This window comes from Danio rerio, chromosome 23, assembly GCF_052040795.2.
Source record: "Danio rerio strain M-AB ecotype USA chromosome 23, GRCz13ab, whole genome shotgun sequence".
Lineage (NCBI taxonomy): Eukaryota > Metazoa > Chordata > Actinopteri > Cypriniformes > Danionidae > Danio > Danio rerio.
In genome coordinates this window covers 1,930,600-1,948,108 of record NC_141043.1, presented here as the reverse complement: position 1 = coordinate 1,948,108, position 17,509 = coordinate 1,930,600, and the positions used below count along the sequence as shown (strand labels likewise).

Below are 17,509 nucleotides of genomic sequence, written 5' to 3'. Positions count from 1 at the left end.
CTGCTTTAGAACGCAGCAGCACGAGTGGTCTTCAATGAACCTAAACGAGCACATGTCACTCCGCTGCTCATCCGTTTGCACTGGCTGCCAGTTGCTGCTCGCATCAAATTCAAAGCTCTGATGTTTGCTTATAAAGCGACTTCTAGATTTTCTCCTTCTTATCTGCTCTCACTTCTGCAGATGTATGTGCCTCCAGAAACTTGCGTTCTGTGAATGAACATCGCCTCGTGGTTCCATCCCAAAGAGGGAAGAAATCACTTTCCCGAACTCTCGCATTCAATCTGCCCAGTTGGTGTAATGAACTCCCTAACTGTACGGCAGAGTCACTCGCTGTCTTCAAAAAACGACTAAAAACTCAACTATTTAATCTACATTTTCCTTCCTAATCTGCAATTGCCTCTCAGGCTATACCACTAACTGTACTTAAAAAAAACCCAAAAAAAAACCTTACATTTCTAATGTTTTGCTTCTTACACTTTACACACCTGAAACTTGCCTACAGCACTTATTCATTGTTGCTCTTATAGTTGTGTAAATTGCTTCCTTGTCCTCATTTGTAAGTCGCTTTGGATAAAAGCATCCGCTAAATGACTAAATGTAAATCTTTTTTCCCCAAGAAAACCTAGTTATAAAACCAATGTTATTGTGTAACGGTTAAGCTCAAATGTAACAGTACACAGGATTTACAGTGAAACTATTAGTCACTAGCGAGCACTGCTTAGACAGCAGGGTGTAGGTACTGTCATCCTGTAATGAATGCTTCCTATTCTCTGGTGTAGTTTAAAGAAGCTTAGCTAATGTTTGCATTCCATTTCTCCCGCTCTGCTGTCCTAAACGCTGATCTGTGGTGTGTGAATCTAAGTGGATGAAACCCAAATCCTGCAGCAGAGACACCAAGGTATTGTGGGTAACGTCACACCCAGCCCACAAGCCATGCATGAGGAAAAGGGATGGATTTGTACTGTATCTGTAATTAACAATACACTTAAAATAGTGCTAAAACTGGCTCTTTTTGTGCCTTAGCTATTTTGACAACTGCACAGGAAGCAACAAACGTTTAACACATTTAATAAAAAGTTGTGATTCTAAGGTTGTAGGTTAGATTTCTTGTCATGGTAGGATTTGAAGGCCGAGATGTGTATTTGCAACCCAGGCTCATTCTGAAAACGTAGATCTGTGGATATTTCTGGAGACCGCGAAATACGCCCTGGTAGGTACGTATTTGTGCAGTTTTTGTTTTTACGAATCCGCGAGGGGCCGCTGTGCGCACTCTTTCGCATCTCAAACAACTTTCGCGAGCGCCGTTCGCACCTGCGCTGTTCTCACGTAAAGCCACTAGTGGCCGCTGTCGAACGACTGTCCGTCCGACTGGCTAAATGATTGACTGGGCTATCGGCCAATCGGCCGACCCACCCTCCTCCTCCTTCCCTAAACTTAAGCAGTTTTTAATTACCATGGAAATATTAGTACAACTGTGGTTATACAAATGTAGGTCAATGCTGCTAAAACAAGGATACTACAGTCTTGCTATAAAAAGAAAAAAACAGTTCATATTTGTAATGGATGACACATTGCTCCACATTTGGTGCAACTTCAGCATGCTCCTCAGCATTTTAAATGCTAAGTGTTGTTTGATGGTTGCATGTGCGACACATTTTTCGAAGACCCTCCACCACCCCAGATCCACCTGTGTTTAGATCTGCTATTCACCTTATTCTCAGCTGGCAAGTGGGCGCTGCCATTTGAATCTTTTTGTCTCGCGACTTCCGGTCACATTCACTTCCATTCATTTTTTGACGTTAACAACTGCTCGTTACGCTGCTTGATGTTGCAATTTAATATTTTCTTATTATATTATGCTACTTGGTCTGTGTAGTCATGCAAACATTTGTTTGTTAAGCAAGTAGTTTGGCCATTTTCTGCCGTTTATTATTCCTAGTCATTTCTCCCATAGGCGACTGAATCGGAAGTTCTAAGACAATCGCGAAAACAGTGGCACTTCCGCATTTTAGAATAAGGTCAATAGGTGTTTCATATATATTTTATTTGCAGCAGCAGTGTAGCAGATCTATGCCGTCAAGACCAAACACATCCATGAGTATGACCATAGTTTATCTCTCTGAAACTTGTCTTGACAGAAATACACTTTTAGGATAAGATCTACATAAAGTTTTATACAGGATTTGGTATGTGCCATCTGCATGGATGTGTAGCTGACGACTGCACATTGTGTCAATATGGACCAAAATTGCAGAGGAATGTGTCCAGCACCTTTCAGTACGAATTTAAGGCAGCTCTGAAGGCAACAGGTGGTCCAAACCATTACTAGTGAAATGCACCTAACAGAGAGGCCGGTGAGTGTAGTGAGGGCCACTAATGGCCCTGTGAGGACAGTGACTCCAACGGGAGAGTCTCTGCAGGTGAAAAGTGCTGAAACGTAGGAATCCCACACACTAAATAAACTACTTCAGTGTGCTGACCTAATGAGACCATCTGGCTCCCTTGTCGCCTCACATTCCACCTCACAAACTAAGTCCATATTTCTGTCAATGCCAATGAGATCCGAACCAATATTTGACCTCAGAGTGTTCTGGGTTTGGGGGAATTCAGATGTAATATCAGCCTCATTAAATGACAGCAGAACCAATGTCATTTGATGAGTTTTTTCAGAGTCTCTTTCATGTTTCTCTGTTTGGTTGAAGGCCGTAGCGTTCCCAGCATGTGTTTGTTTCAGACTGTGGTTCAGGCTTATGATTTTCTACATGGAACCCCTAGTGAAAAAAACAGCTTAAACCAGCCTAGGATGGTTGGCTGGTTTTAGCTGGTCGACCAGGCTGGTTTTAGAGGGGTTCTGGCCATTTCCAGGCTGGTTTACATCCATTCCCTGCCTGGTCTTAGCTGATCAGGCTGGGAGATGACCAGCTAAAACCAGCTTGACCAGCCTAGCCAGGCTAGGAGCCCAGCCAAAACCAGCTATATCCAGCTTAAACCAGGGTGGTCAAGCTGGTTTTAGCTGGATTTAGCTGGTCATTTTCCAGCTAAAACCAGGCTGAAAATGGCTGAAAACCAGCCTGAAAATGGCCAGAACCCCTCTAAAACCAGCCTGGTCGACCAGCTAAAACCAGCCAACCAGCCTAGGCTGGTTTAAGCTGGATTTTTCAGCAGGGACATGCTTAATAACTTCCTCCCATGAACAATTGACCTTGACTTGAGGCCTAACCTAAACCTAATCTCTCGTTCTCTCACTTTGTCTTGTCTTCTCTTCTCATTCTTCTCTCACTTAAGATCTTTCCCACTATTGTGTTTGTCTTTCTTGACATGGTACCATGTGGCTTCCTGTAGTAGAGTCTTAAGTTGCGGTCAGCTTTAAAAAGGGTCACATCTAAACATCTAAAATAAACAGTCCTTTCCCGTCTCCTTCTGCAGTTTATAAATCCATCACAGAAGTATTTGGGGACCCAGCGTGGGTTTTATGGAGGCTACATTTTCATGTGCACTCCCCAAATTTAACCTTAGGCCCTCTTCCTGCTTTAGACCCCTGGAAATGGGGCTTGTGGTAAACATAAGCAAACGCACACACACATTTATTGCATTACTGATGTGCCACTAGTATCTGTACAAGTATCTGATCAGGACTTATATCGGATCAGGGTACAAAAAAAAATCCCTTTTTTTAATCAATAAAGTTCTGAAAACATCTCTATAAGGTGGCAACCCAACCTCCTCTCTTCACCTTCTCAGCTTTCTGCTCTAATTTGACACGGCGTTGCGTTGAGTGTTGTGATGGGGTAGGGAGAGCGGTAGGGGAGGAAGAGGGAGGCAGAGGGTTAGATGGATAAATGCAAACCGAGCATTAATCCTACAGGCGCATCAGGGAAGAAGACAAGGTCAGATTAACGCAGAGCAGGCCAGCTCACGCAGAAAGCAGGTCTCATGCCAAGATTCCTATTGCTGCTTCAGTGCCGAACATCCATCCATCAAACACTGCGGTCCATCCATCAGTGCCAACTCTCTGCCCGGAGATCACACAGCGGAAGCTTCATCTGTGAAGTCAACCATGCTCTCAAATTATTGAGTCATGGGCAGCTATTTCGGGTTTGTTTTCCAATCCAGTTCGAATACTGCTCATTTAAATAGTACCCATCTTGGTGTTAGGATCAGTTTAGGGTGTAATTAGTTACAAAGTTGATAGTTACTGTAATTAAATTAAGGGATCAGGACTACTTTGGCAAAGTACCACAATACGAAGTTACATCTAAAATGGCAGTTAAAACTGTACTGTACCAAAAGGAAGCCCTATGTCAACAGTGTCCAGAAGCGCCATCCAACTTCTCTGGGCTCGGAGGCATCTGGGATGTATCATCACACAGTAGAAATGTGTCCTGTGGTTAGATGAATCAGTATTTTGGGGGAGAAGCAGACGCTGTGTGCACTGGAAATGAGAAGAATCAGTCCAAAAGATAGGGGCTGTCATGGTAAGGGGTTGTGTCAGTGCCCTTAGCAAAGCTAACTTTATTACACCATTATTTTATTACTTTATTCACCATTAATGCTAAAAGTACATGGTGATTTTGGAGCACAATATCCTGCCTTTTTTCAAGGGACGCTCATGCATATTTCAATAAGACAAAGGAATACAACATTCAACACACAAGTCCTGGCTGCGGAAGAGGATACAGGTACTTGACTGGCCTGTCTGCAGTCCTGACCTGTCTTCAAAAGGGAATGTGTGACACATTTTGAAGCACAAAATGCAACAGCGAAGACACCGTACTGTTGCCCACCTTAACACTTGCTTGCAGGAAAAATGGGACAAAATTACATCTGAAGCACTTCATCACTTGATGTCTTCAGTCTTAAACATCTTTAAAGTTTTACAAAATACAGAAAGTGCAAATACAACGACAGAGCAAAATACAACAGCATAGCCCCCACCCTTCCCCCCCCTAAAAAAAAAACAAAAAAACAAAAAAAAAACAGGACAATGTAAAATCAACACCGATATGTACAATGAATAGGTGTCCACATAGTTGTAGGTAGTATTGTTTCAAGTATGGATTGGTTAAAGTGTGGTGCGGGGTGTGGAAGAGTCTGTGTGGGGTGTGTTAAGTGTTCATCAGCCTGATAGTCTGAGGAAAGAAGCTTTCCTTCAGTCGGCTAGTGCGTGATCGGATGCTGTGGAACCATCTACCCGAGTGTAGCAGAGAAAAAAAGTCTATGGCTTGGGTGGCTATATGTTATTTATTGGCTGGTTATATATTATTTATATTGTGTTGTGTGTTGTGTTATATTGTGTTGAGATTGGATTTTTAGAATGTAAAGTAGTAACGTATTAATTATATTTAGTAATCAAATTACTTATTGAGTAACCAAGTTACTTTTTTTGACAAATTATTTTTAAAAAAGTAATTTAAATACAATTTTGATATGTTTAGCAATTAATTACTTTTAGTAACTTACCAAACACTGGTTTATACAGGTATTAATATAATTATGATATTTACTGTAATCATGTTGAATGCATTATTTTGTGTTACTATCAAAAATAGTTTAAAAATTATTGTGCACGTAAAAAAACATTTTTTTGTTTGTTTTTTTGTTTTTGTTCTTTGTCTTTGTGCATATGTTTGTCTGAAAATTCATATTTCCCAGATGTATATCAATGCTAAAAGGGTCCCACTTTATATTAAGTGACCTTAACTAATATGTACTTAAACAAGAATAATTAGTTTGTTACAATGTACTTATTATGTAAATACATGTATTTACTGTGTACTTATGCTTGATTAAATACATGTATGTAATTACATCTTTAATTAACTTTTGTAATTACATTTGTAAATACACTGTTGACCATCCCTTACACCTTAACCCACCCTTAAACCTACCCACACCACCAAACCTGTCCATAACCCAACCTCTATCCCAACTCAAAAGCACCACAAGTGTTCTCAAACACATTATAAACACAGTAAATACATTGTATTTATTTTTTGATATAAGTAAGGGACACTTAATATAAAGTGGGACCGCTAAAAGTACTTTTTCAACGTTTAGGAATTCCCTAGCATCTTGAAAACCAAATTGGAAAAAATCAAATTGACAAACGTACACTGAAGACCTGCTCAACCAGACTGAGACCAGCATATTTTTGTCAACAAGCAAGTTTCCCCTGTAGAATATGTCTCTGAAGTTCAAGGCATTCCTGTAGCTTAGCAAGTAAATCATGGTGCTAGCAATACCAAGGTCATGGGTTCAAACCCAATGGAATGCATGAACAGATAACATATCTACCATAAATGCAATGTTGAAACCCTTTTAGAAAAGTACCTTTGGTAAATGTAGAATGTGATGGCATTATTATAAATGGACTGATTAAAGCAGTACTGAAAAAGTGGATCTATGGAGACATTAACTTATGAGACTGTAAGTCTTGCAGAACCATTGTGGTAATGAGCCCTGAGCTCCCTGACAAAGAACAGGGCCAGAAACCTCAAACATGAGGTCAATTCCCTTTTAATACCCTTCAGATCTGCCACAGCGGAGGGAGAGATGATGAAGTTTTCGGGATTGTGATGAGCTGAGACAGCAATAGAGAGAGAGGGGGGATTATGAGATCAAGCAGAAGAAGAGCTAATCCTGCCTGTTATTAGCAATGATAGCGCTATAAGTGACAACACATGCAAAGTTCTGGTACTCCACAAACTTACAGCAAACTACCGCAGTACTTAAACATCCAGAAAAACTGTGGGACGTCCAATCACCGCCTTCTCGAGATGGGGATTAGACCTACAGAGAAATAGCTCTGATCCTATGGCCTCTCTCTCTCCTCACTGCAAAGGGATCAAGTTAGCAGGCCGCTAATCAGTGATGTGTGCAAGACCATGGTGCTGCAGAGATGTACCGCTCATCCACTCATAGTGTGCTAGCGGGGCTCCTGTTTCACCGTGATGATCAGTACGATTATCATCCAGAACTCTGGAAGCTAATTTGGAGATAAGTGGAATGAATCCCTGCCTCAGGAAACAAGCCTAATTTTCCATCTCCAAGTGACCCACAAAAACGTGGACAAGATCCTGGAAGCAGGAGAGAAGCAGAGAGGAGGGAGGGATGAAACACTTCTGATGGAAAAGAGGCAGGCAGGGAATGAGGGAACAGATATATTAGCGTGATATTAGAGAAGCACACTGATTGAATAAGAGATGCAACACAATGAAGCTTAATGAACGATCGTGAATATTGCTGACTCTAGATGCTTTTCTGTTTTCGTCAGGTTCTCCTTTTGTTCTTCGTGTGTCCACAGATTTGTTATTTCTGGGAAGGGTGCCCACCATTTTCCCCAACCAAGCATTGGCCTCACATAACTCCCACTCATGGAACATGCTGAATTCCTTCAGAGCGATGAAGTGTGTGAAACAAGATGAGAAGCCCTGTGAAGATGACAAGGATAAGCCTCGTCCCTGAACCCACTTCTACCCTCAACTCACCTTGGGTCATGAGCCCCCTTTGACAACTTTTCTGATCAAAGTCTTTACCTGCTGATCTAAGATCTCTAAGATCTGACTCTCCCATTGGATTAAAGACCATCATACATTTCCATATTGTTTTGGTGCTGGTCTAAAATGGGTCAAGTAGCCTTTGGCACCAACAACCCACAGTTGGGACTAGTATCAAAACTATAACATATGTTGGAAAAAGTTCAGGTTTTGACAGAACACTCTTATCAAATATAAATGTTTAAAAGATATTGAGGCAGTACCTTTTTAAAAGGTACCTTGTACGTTTTAGGTTGTAATATGTACATTTAAGCTAGTAATTTGGATCCTTAAGATGCTAATGTGTAGCTTTAAGGTAGCAATATAAACCATTTAGCTACAAAAATGCATCTTTTAAAAGGATATAACCATACCGGTCAACATTGGGATATGAAAATAAGGGATATGCCCCTCCAAAAAAAAAAAAAAAAAAAAAAAAAATATATATATATATATATATATATATATATATATATATATATATATATATATAAATATAAATGAAATAGCTGAAATTGCTAATATTTAAAATGAAATAGCTCCAAATGAACATATATATATATATATATATATATATATATATATATATATATATAATTATTTTAATATAATAGTTAATATATGTTCAATTGGAGCTATTTCATTTTAAATAAACAGTTAAACGGTCAGTAATAGGTTTTATTATCATAATTATTATTTTTTTTTACGAAGGATAGAATAAACAGTATACATTAGAAAAAGCTGCAAATAAATCAAAACATTTTTAACCATTAAAATTAATGGTTAAATAAAGAAATAGAATCAAGGTATCAAATATCAAAGATCTTTTCTTCACTGCATAATTTATTAAAGAGCAACAAATGACTCTTTCATTTAGATTTTTCGTTTGATTACATCAATGTAAATAACAGAGGTGTCATTTTAAAAATGCACACATCTAACATTATAAGGAAAGCATCCGATTGCTTTCCTAATGTTTTAAATGCTCATTTAAGACAAAATCAGTTGTGTTGCAAAGAAAACCCACCAAAATTGACATCTTTAAATATTAATATTATTAATTATGTCTAAATGTCTGTTCAAACATGCACCCAAAACTCTTTCGCTCCGCTTCAAATCGAGTGTACAGAATCCATTTGGGATACAGAGTCTGTTTATCACTATGGAGCACGTCAGCTGACAGTCACGCACTGCTATATAACAATATGAGGATTGCATATGAGGGGCAATGGTGCCTGTAATGGAAAGAAAAGGAAATCCCTTGTTTTCATTCATTCATTTTCTTGTCGGCTTAGTCCCTTTATTAATCCGGGGTTGCCACAGCGGAATGAACCGCCAACTTATCCAGCAAGTTTTTACGCAGCGGATGCCCTTCCAGCCGCAACCCATCTCTGGGAAACATCCACACACACACTCATACACTACGGACAACTTAGCCTCCCCAATTCACCTGTACTGCATGTCTTTGGACTGTGGGGGAAACCGGAGCACCCAGAGGAAACCCACGCGAAGGCAGGGAGAACATGCAAACTCCACACAGAAACGCCAACTGAGCCGAGGTTCGAACCAGCAACCCAGCGACCTTCTTGCTGTGAAGCGACAGCACTACCTACTGCGCCACTGCCTCGCCCCCTTGTTTTCATGCCTAAATAAAATGAAAGCAAAGAACAGATTCACATTTAAAAGCAAGGGGCGTCTCATGGTGGTTTGGCGGTATAGGTTGCGTATAGGGAGGATCGGCTCTTTAATGTTTAGTGTCACTCTTCATAGAAAGATTGAAAATACAGGGGAAAAAAAGGAAAAATACCTTTACGGGATGATAAAGATCACACACAGAACACACATAGGCCTTATTTGTGTTCAAAAACAATACAAACACAATTAGTTCAAACCTCTAATATGCATCTTTATTCCTCACCAGCACCTGTAACCTCTTGTTAAAAAGTAATTATGTCATTCTAAGTTCACTTGGAAATTAGTATTCTTTCCTTTGGTTTATTTCCAGCTTTGTCAGGGGTTTCCACAGCGGAATGAACCACCAATTAATCTGGCATATGTTTTACTGGCAGATGCACGCTCTCACCCACACATTATGGCCAATTTAGTTTATCCAGTTCACCTATACTGCATGTTTGGACTGTGGGGTAAATGCCTCCTGGTGCAGCGGGAACTCGAACCAGCAACCTTCTTGTTATGAGAGTCAACCATGCTAAATGTTTATCCACAATGGCAGATAAAAGAGTCTGCAGTACTATAATGCATGGGAACTTCATTCCACCATACTGCAAAATTGAGTTGCAACCTGTTTGTAATCACGAAGGCTTGATTAGTTGGCTAAGGTGTGTTTTATTGGAGTCAGAGCTAAGAACCTGGGTGAATAGGTCTGCAATAATGGATGGAAGATTTTCACTCATTGCACTCCTGACCCCAACGCGGTAATGGAGAATCATGTGACTGTGGATAGATGAGGAGCTTTCCGATGGTTCAGAGGCCTTTCGGCTGTGTTTGGACTGGAAGCTTTGAAGTTTGTATTGAGGAAAAAAGCAAGCTTCAGTTTGGGTCGAACTGTCACTTGAATTAGCCTAGCAGCTCTCGAAATGGCTCTGGTCTTAATTAAGAGATGGAAATGTTTCATCATGCCTTGCTTGAAGTGTGAGTAAATTCTAACTCAAACCAAATCCCAAGATTTAAAGACTAATCCAACCCTAGTCCAATTTTGCCCAGCAGACCAAACTGTGACCTAGAAGCTGTCGATACAGCTTTGTCACTTAAAGCACTAATAGTACTTCTGCATGTCATAGTAAAGCAACATATCATATAGTATTTCAAACAACCTCTGCAGTGTTTGTATTTGAAGCCAATATAGTATACCTTCTCTATATCTGAATGTGCTTTCAATGGCTGGAAGCTCTGTCATCAACCCCTCAACTCTTCATAAATTTTCCTTCTGGAATGATACTGAAGATCAACCGAAAGCTGAAATCAATCTCTAACAGAAGAACGCAATGACTTCTTAAAGATTTCTGCCGAACCCAGAGTGTAATGTCTTTTATTGGCCTTGTTTAACAAGCAGGGGAAGTGGTTTAACTCTCCACCCTAGTCACCCACAAACCCCCAAATCCAGCCCATGCCAAACATGGGATTTCCCGAAGTTCAACAGGAGCTGTATCAATCTTCTTTTGGTCCCTGAGGACATGTGTTAATTCCATTCAGAAAGAGACTGGTTTGTGACATGGCTTGTGTTTTGCATGCCACGCTTCCCTCCTTCCTGCACGCAACTTTAGCGCAAACTCACTGGCCAAACCACACGAGCACGTTTCAAGAATGCCACCAGCGCAATTTCCTCTAATTGATATTTTTTTGAGAGCAAGCCTTCACCCACAAAAACAAATTCAATGAATCATGCATGCGACAGAACAGAGAGCCACGGAAGGGCTTCATATTCCCATAAATGTGTTGCCCAAAATGGTCACACATGACAAACATCAAGAGCTGGAGCATAAATCCACTATAAGACACCCTTCTGATGTAGATTACTGGAGGCACAATTAATATGATCCATACCCTGTGGAACCAAACAATGGCTATGTTTCCATCTAACTATTTTTAATGTACATTTCAGACTATAAAAAATGTTTAATGGAAATGCCAAGATGTTAATACATTTTGAAAATGCATATAATATAATACTGATGCGCACAACTGAGTAAGATAGACTTTTTATCCAATAACAAGAAGTCCACAGTGGCTTCTCCTACCGCAAGAAACTCAATTTTGATACCTGGCACCGGCTCATAAGGAAGTTAACAATGTTTCATCCGCAAATGTTTTATCCAATATTCTGCCTGATCACCCGCCGGTGACCTACTTACACAGGGGCAGACTGGCCATCTGGCAATTCTGGCAAATGCCAGAGGGGCCGGGCCAATTTTTAAATGTGGGCCAGTCAGTTTTTTTTTTTACATGTATTGTTCTTACGTGCAGGCAGCTTTTATCTCTTGCTAGATGTGATATTATAATGATGATAAAAATAATAATAATAATAATAATAAATGTTAAGCATTTGGCCCAATTGGTGACTGCCGCCTGATTTCAAGATGGGCCGACCGAATCCGAGGTTACCTGGACGTAATCAAAATCCGGCAAGAATGTCATATTATTTCACCATCTGTACACCAAAACAAATAGTAAATGTCTGTGTCCGTGGGTGGGCTGTGTAAGTGTGGTAATGTGGGCTGATGTGGCTACAATGCCAGGGCTGAATTTTAGTCCCAGTCCGCCCCTGTACTCACACCTGCAGTTCTCCATGATGGACGTCCAGTGTTCTCCAGCCTATGGCTCCTAGATTGGAGCTCTGCACAGGAAGTTTGGCCAGAGAAGAAATGGTTGTGCTCAACTGAGCCAGGTTTCCTCTAGGTTGCTCCTCACAACTGTCGCCACTGGCTTGCTTGGTTTGGGACTTGTAGAGCTGTGCATCGATGGATTTGCTCTTCAGTGTTTGGAGTTTCAGCAGTGAAAATTAAACCAAACTGAACTGAACTTCAACTTTGAAATCTGGACTGACACCATTTCAATTTACTAGAACTTCTATGTTAAGCTGCTTTGACACAATCTACATTGTAAAAGCGCCATAACAATAAACATGAATTTCAAGAGTTCACACTTAGCTGGTGATTGGTAAAAAAGCATATTTAGCATGCTGTCCCAGGAGAGAGCCCTGAGCTCAGAATTTCCTTGAGCCTGGGGATCCCTCCCGTTTGAAGGGAGAGAGGAGAGTTTGAGCTCAGGTAGGTCTCGAGAACTCCCCTACTTGTGAAATGCTGAGATAAATTTGACTAAGGGTGCTTTCAAACTTGGTTCAATTGCCTGGACCGTACCCAAATTCGATTGTCCCCCCTTACCACCTTCTCAGTTGGTTTGTGTTCACACTGTTTTTTTTTTTTTACTTCTGAACCCCGGTACACTTGTGTCATCAAGCTGCTGTTTTGTTTACGGCTGCTGCTAGGTAACGGTCACGAAAGCAAAGGGCAGAAATGGAAAGACGTCCACACATCGTGGTCATTCTGCTTTTACTGAAGCTTTTGGTTTTGGACATACAGAAAGCGATTCGTGTCTATCCTCCCCCAAAAATATTATAAACATTCAGAACATCACACAGTGTCTGCAGTAGCTGTTTTTTAATAGAGACTAGCAGATATCATCACTGTGTTTGCCCTGGCTCAGTCCCGCTTGTCACCAAGGTACGATACGTGACACTCACACACACAAACGAACGTCATGAAAACAATAGCTTGTTGTACAGTTGGTGGTTCACTTCCGTTATTTAGTACGATTGCATTCACATCAGAAGTGAACCAGGCTCCAGACCACCTCTTTCAGGCGGACTCGGGTACAGTTTACGGGCGCACACCCGAGTTCAGAAGACATGTTCACACTATCTAAATGCACCGTACTATAATGTCAAACGAACTCGGGTGCAGACCAAAAGTGGTAGTGTGAAAGCTCTGCTGAAAAATCCAGCTTAAACCAGCCCAGGCTGGTTGGCTGGTTTTAGCTGGTCGACCAGGCTGGTTTTAGAGGGGTTTTGGCCACTTCCAGGCTGGTTTCCAGCCATTTCCAGTCTGGTCTTAGCTGGTCAGGCTGGGGGATGACCAGCTAAAACCAGCTTGACCAGCCTAGCCAAGCTGGTAGTCCAGCCAAAACCAGCTATATCCAGCTTAAACCAGGCTGATCAAGCTGCATTTGGCTGGTCATCTCCCAGCCTGACCAGCTAAGTACAGGCTGGAAATGGCTGGAAACCAGGCTGGAAATGGCCAAAACCCCTCTAAAACCAGGCTGGTCAACCAGCTAAAACCAGCCAACCAGCCTAGGCGGGTTTAAGCTAGATTTTTTAGCAGGGAGCACCCTAAGAGTTGCCTTAGGATGCTATTTTGAAGTAGTCAATTTGCTTACAGTGTGTATGTATTTGGACGTTGGGAGGAAACTGGAAAACCCAAGGAAAACCCACGCAAACACGGGGAGAACATGCAAACTCCACACAGGAACACCGATCGGCTCAGAGAGGGTCAAACCAGTGGCGTTCTTACAGTGAGGCAACAGTGCTAACCACTGGGCTGCCGTGCTGCCCTATTAGAGACGGGGAGGAGTAGAGGTGGAAGAGGGGATTCTTCAAGACGAAGATGACTGGAGTAGGAAGCTCTGATAATTTATAGTGTGTCAGTATTCGTCTGATTGGTGCAATATACGGAGCTAACTAAATTAAATATTCTAGGGATGTGCATATGTTTAATTTGCGTCTTTGAATGTACATACAACTAATGTGTCTGGTTATCTATAGTAATCCTTCTTTGAATGTTTAAAGCAAGCATTTACTCCTAGTCAACATTCTGGGAATACTGTAAAAATACAACAATGAAGAGTACTGCAATTGCACAACTGTCAAGAGAGCGTGAGCTGTTATCATAAAGGCTATGAAGCCTCTAGGAAGATTTGGTCATTGAAAGTTTTTAGCAAAACACAGCTGGATTAAACAGGTTTATTCAATTTAATGTATGTATGTGGGAGTGTGCTTGTGTGTGCTGTATGGATTTGGTAAGTTCACATATATGTATTTACCATATAGAGTTCATAAGCGATGTCATCCTGCCTAACCCTAAACCTTCAGAGATTCAGTTGATCCACTTTGGGTTGCGAGGCAGATGGACTGGGAATGTCTTAGCCATGTTTTTGTCTCTCGCTGCCACTTTGCTCTGCTCTCCTGACTGTGTCAGATTTTAAAACCCTTTTATTTACCTCCCTCCTCCTCTCTTGATAAAGAGGGCACCATTAAAGGTAACCCATCACATCCATTCCAGCCCTTCACAATGAAAACCTTTCCTGTGGGAAAATCCTCTCAAGTCAAAGTGAATCTGCGTCTTTTGTTACATGATGGAATGCAACCTGTTTCTTGGTAAGTAAAGAAAAAAGTCTTGAGTGGATGACTAAAGCAGAAAAAGGAAAAAATGAACATGGCTGGCTTAGTTGAAATACTCCATTTCTAAGAGTCTCAAAAACCACATACATTCCGAAAGAAAACAGCAGTAACCCTTGAAATGGGCGCATGCAGTGAAACCAGAACCAATGCTCTGCATACAAAACTATTTAACTCTTATACATGTACCACGCTAAGAGAAGCGTTGGTTAACCTAGGTAAACATGGGGCCTGACAACCAGAATAGAAGGACATAACACTACATTTGTGAATGGTGCTTGTGTTATTATAGGTGGTGGTTTACCGGTGTCGGTCAAAAGAATTCTCCCCACACCCTTTAGTCCCTAAATAGCCTTTCCTTACCCGTTTTATGATTTGCCTGGAGAAATATAATAGCTAAACTCTCCTCAACAATGCACCATCCAAGGCCAACATCATTAATCCAGTCCTCAAACTACTCCAGATGTTAGTTAAATGTTAGTTAATAGTTTAAACCCTAAACTTGATTTCTTAGAGCAGTCTTTCATATATAGCGATATAGATACCCATGCCTATGTAACTATCAGATGCCTTTCTTTGCTGGAGGTGCTAGTGATTATTAAACTCTATGAAAAGGTTTGTCCGATGAGTTGCTAGGTATGTTGCCATGAGTTTAATCGCAAGTAACTTAGGTGGTCTGAAAATCTATTGGCAAAGTTTCAAACATCATGCATGCTCACTGTGTATGCTTACCTTTAGAAGCTTTCATAAACAAATCACAATCTCCTAGCAGCTCTCTGGTCTTCAGGCATTTAGCTCTATGCGTGTGATCTTTGCAAGTCTGTTTAAAATACGACTCAGGAACGGTATTTCAAAAGGGTTCTTGCACCTGTCTCCTGCCGCCCTGACCTTCATGCTGATCCCCCCCCTGTTTGACCTCTGAAGTGTTAATCTTACTAATCCTAACCATTCCAATAAAACATCTGGCTTCATTCAAACCTCATTAGAAGTCACGGACAAGAGCTGGAACTGACAGAGTCACGTAACTTCAGCCTACTCCACAGTCATAACCCTGATACCAACCCAGATTCACACCCCCCTACTGAGGCCTGTCCTGACTCTGACACTATCCCTAACCTTAACCTTAACCCTAACTCTAACCCCGCAAAGCTCTGGTTCAGCTTTGTGATAGTCCAGTTGTGCTTGAAGAAAAAAAAAAAAGAGGTTTTGCACCAAACCTACATTTGGATAAAAGAAGTCCTTCATCCAACATCATTGGTCAAGTCTTGAGGAGCACTGTAGATTAAAGAATTTGTATTTTGGGCACAAATAAATATATTTTAGGTGATATTTACAATGGTCCAGAGACATTTAACATCCAGAAAAGGAACCAAGAGTAGATTGTGTCAAAGCAGCTTCACTTAGAAGATCATAGTGTGTTGAAACAGTGTCAGTCCAGTTTTCAGAGTTTAAGTTCAGTTCAGTTTGGTTCAGTTCAGTGTGGTGTAATATTCACAGCTGAGAGTCTAAACACTGAAGAGCAATCCGTCAATGCGCAGCTCTACAAGTCCCGAACTATGCAAGGCAGTAGCGGCAGCCGCGAGGAAAAAAAATTCACCAATTGGCGAAAGTGAAAAACTTGAGAGAAACCAGACTCACCATTTCTACTATTGGCAAATGTCTTGTGCTGGAAAACACTGAACGTCAGCGAAGACTCGTCTGTCCCTGGAGTCTCACAGGAATCAGACGCATGCTCTCTACTCCTCCATGACCGCCAAAGCAGCTTCTCAGAATGGGGCCTGGTACGGGATTGTGGAAACCTTGGGATCATCTCTTGACAGGTCTTGGATCGCATCAAGGGTGTTGCATAATCTCTGGGGGCCTCAGGATGAGTATCCCCAGGTGGAAATAAAGAATAAAGAGAATAATTAGCATAGCTGCTGTTCATAGTGTATATCAACGAGATGCGTGAAACACATTCATGAATCATAATGCTATGTGATGCATTGAGTGTATGCTTTACTAAACAGATAGGTCTTTAATCTAGTTTTAAACTGCGAGAGTGTGTCTGAGCCTCGGACATTATCAGGAAGGCTATTCCAGAGTTTAGAAGCCATAAATTAGAAGGCTCGACCTCCTTTACTTGACTTGATTGTAGCGAGACAGAAGGATGGGTAGATGAATCGTCTCCCACATCATATCAGGGTACAATGTATTGCTACTAGAGCCAGCAGCATTCGTTATATTCTTAAGCATTAACCCTGACCTGAAGAAAGAGACATAGGTGAACATTTATATTAACCCTTTTTCATCTTCAGGGAATTGAAATGACTTTAGGGTCAGAAATTAATGACATCATTTTCATTTAACTGATTTTTTTTTTTTTTGCAGGGAAGGTTCTAGTCATAACATTAGCCCCAACTTTTATTTAGTTTAAAGCTGATACTACTACTTGGACTTTTGCTTGGTTACTTCTTAAAGTAAGCAGCTACAAATCTTCAAGATATAAATTTAGCACTGTTGCCAAGCTAAAGAAACTCTTAAAATGATTATCTTTCTAATATTACCAAAGCCTCGCCACTGCCCTGAACTGACTTCTTCAGGCAAGCTAAAAATCCTCCATTCAATATGGTTTCACTCAGAGGTACCAGCAGCAGATCTGAGACAGCACAGCATGACCAGCTGAACTTGAACACCACTTATGAGGGAAGATGATAAAAAGCTGCCAATTCCCCATCCTTCCGGCCACGTTCTCTAAAAGAAAGAGTCAAAGGGGGAAGAAAACTGGCTGCTAATGGAGAAGAGTAAAGGTGAAGGCCAAGAGATTATACTGGATCTCATGGTGTTACGCAGCAGGTGCAGAGGAGACAGCACGGTGTACATGTACAGATTGGATTGCTATGTAAAAAACATACAGTCGACTAGCAATGGGAAGTCTACCTCTCTTACATTTCTGTTCATTTGTCAGAGATGGAGCTAAAAGTGCTATTGCTCAAACTCCAATTCAGCTTTGGATTAGGTCACG

At 41.1% G+C, this 17,509-nt stretch overlaps 1 protein-coding gene across 1 annotated transcript in view; it reads right to left on the bottom strand.

Annotated features, from left to right (window-relative positions):
* Positions 1-17,509, bottom strand: part of tgm1 (transglutaminase 1, K polypeptide) — a 115,385-nt gene continuing 97,876 nt past the window's right edge. Inside the window, exon 14 of the transcript XR_015523006.1 lies at positions 1-603. The gene's annotated coding sequence lies outside the window, so the exon portion shown is untranslated. The remainder of the gene's footprint in view (positions 604-17,509) is intronic.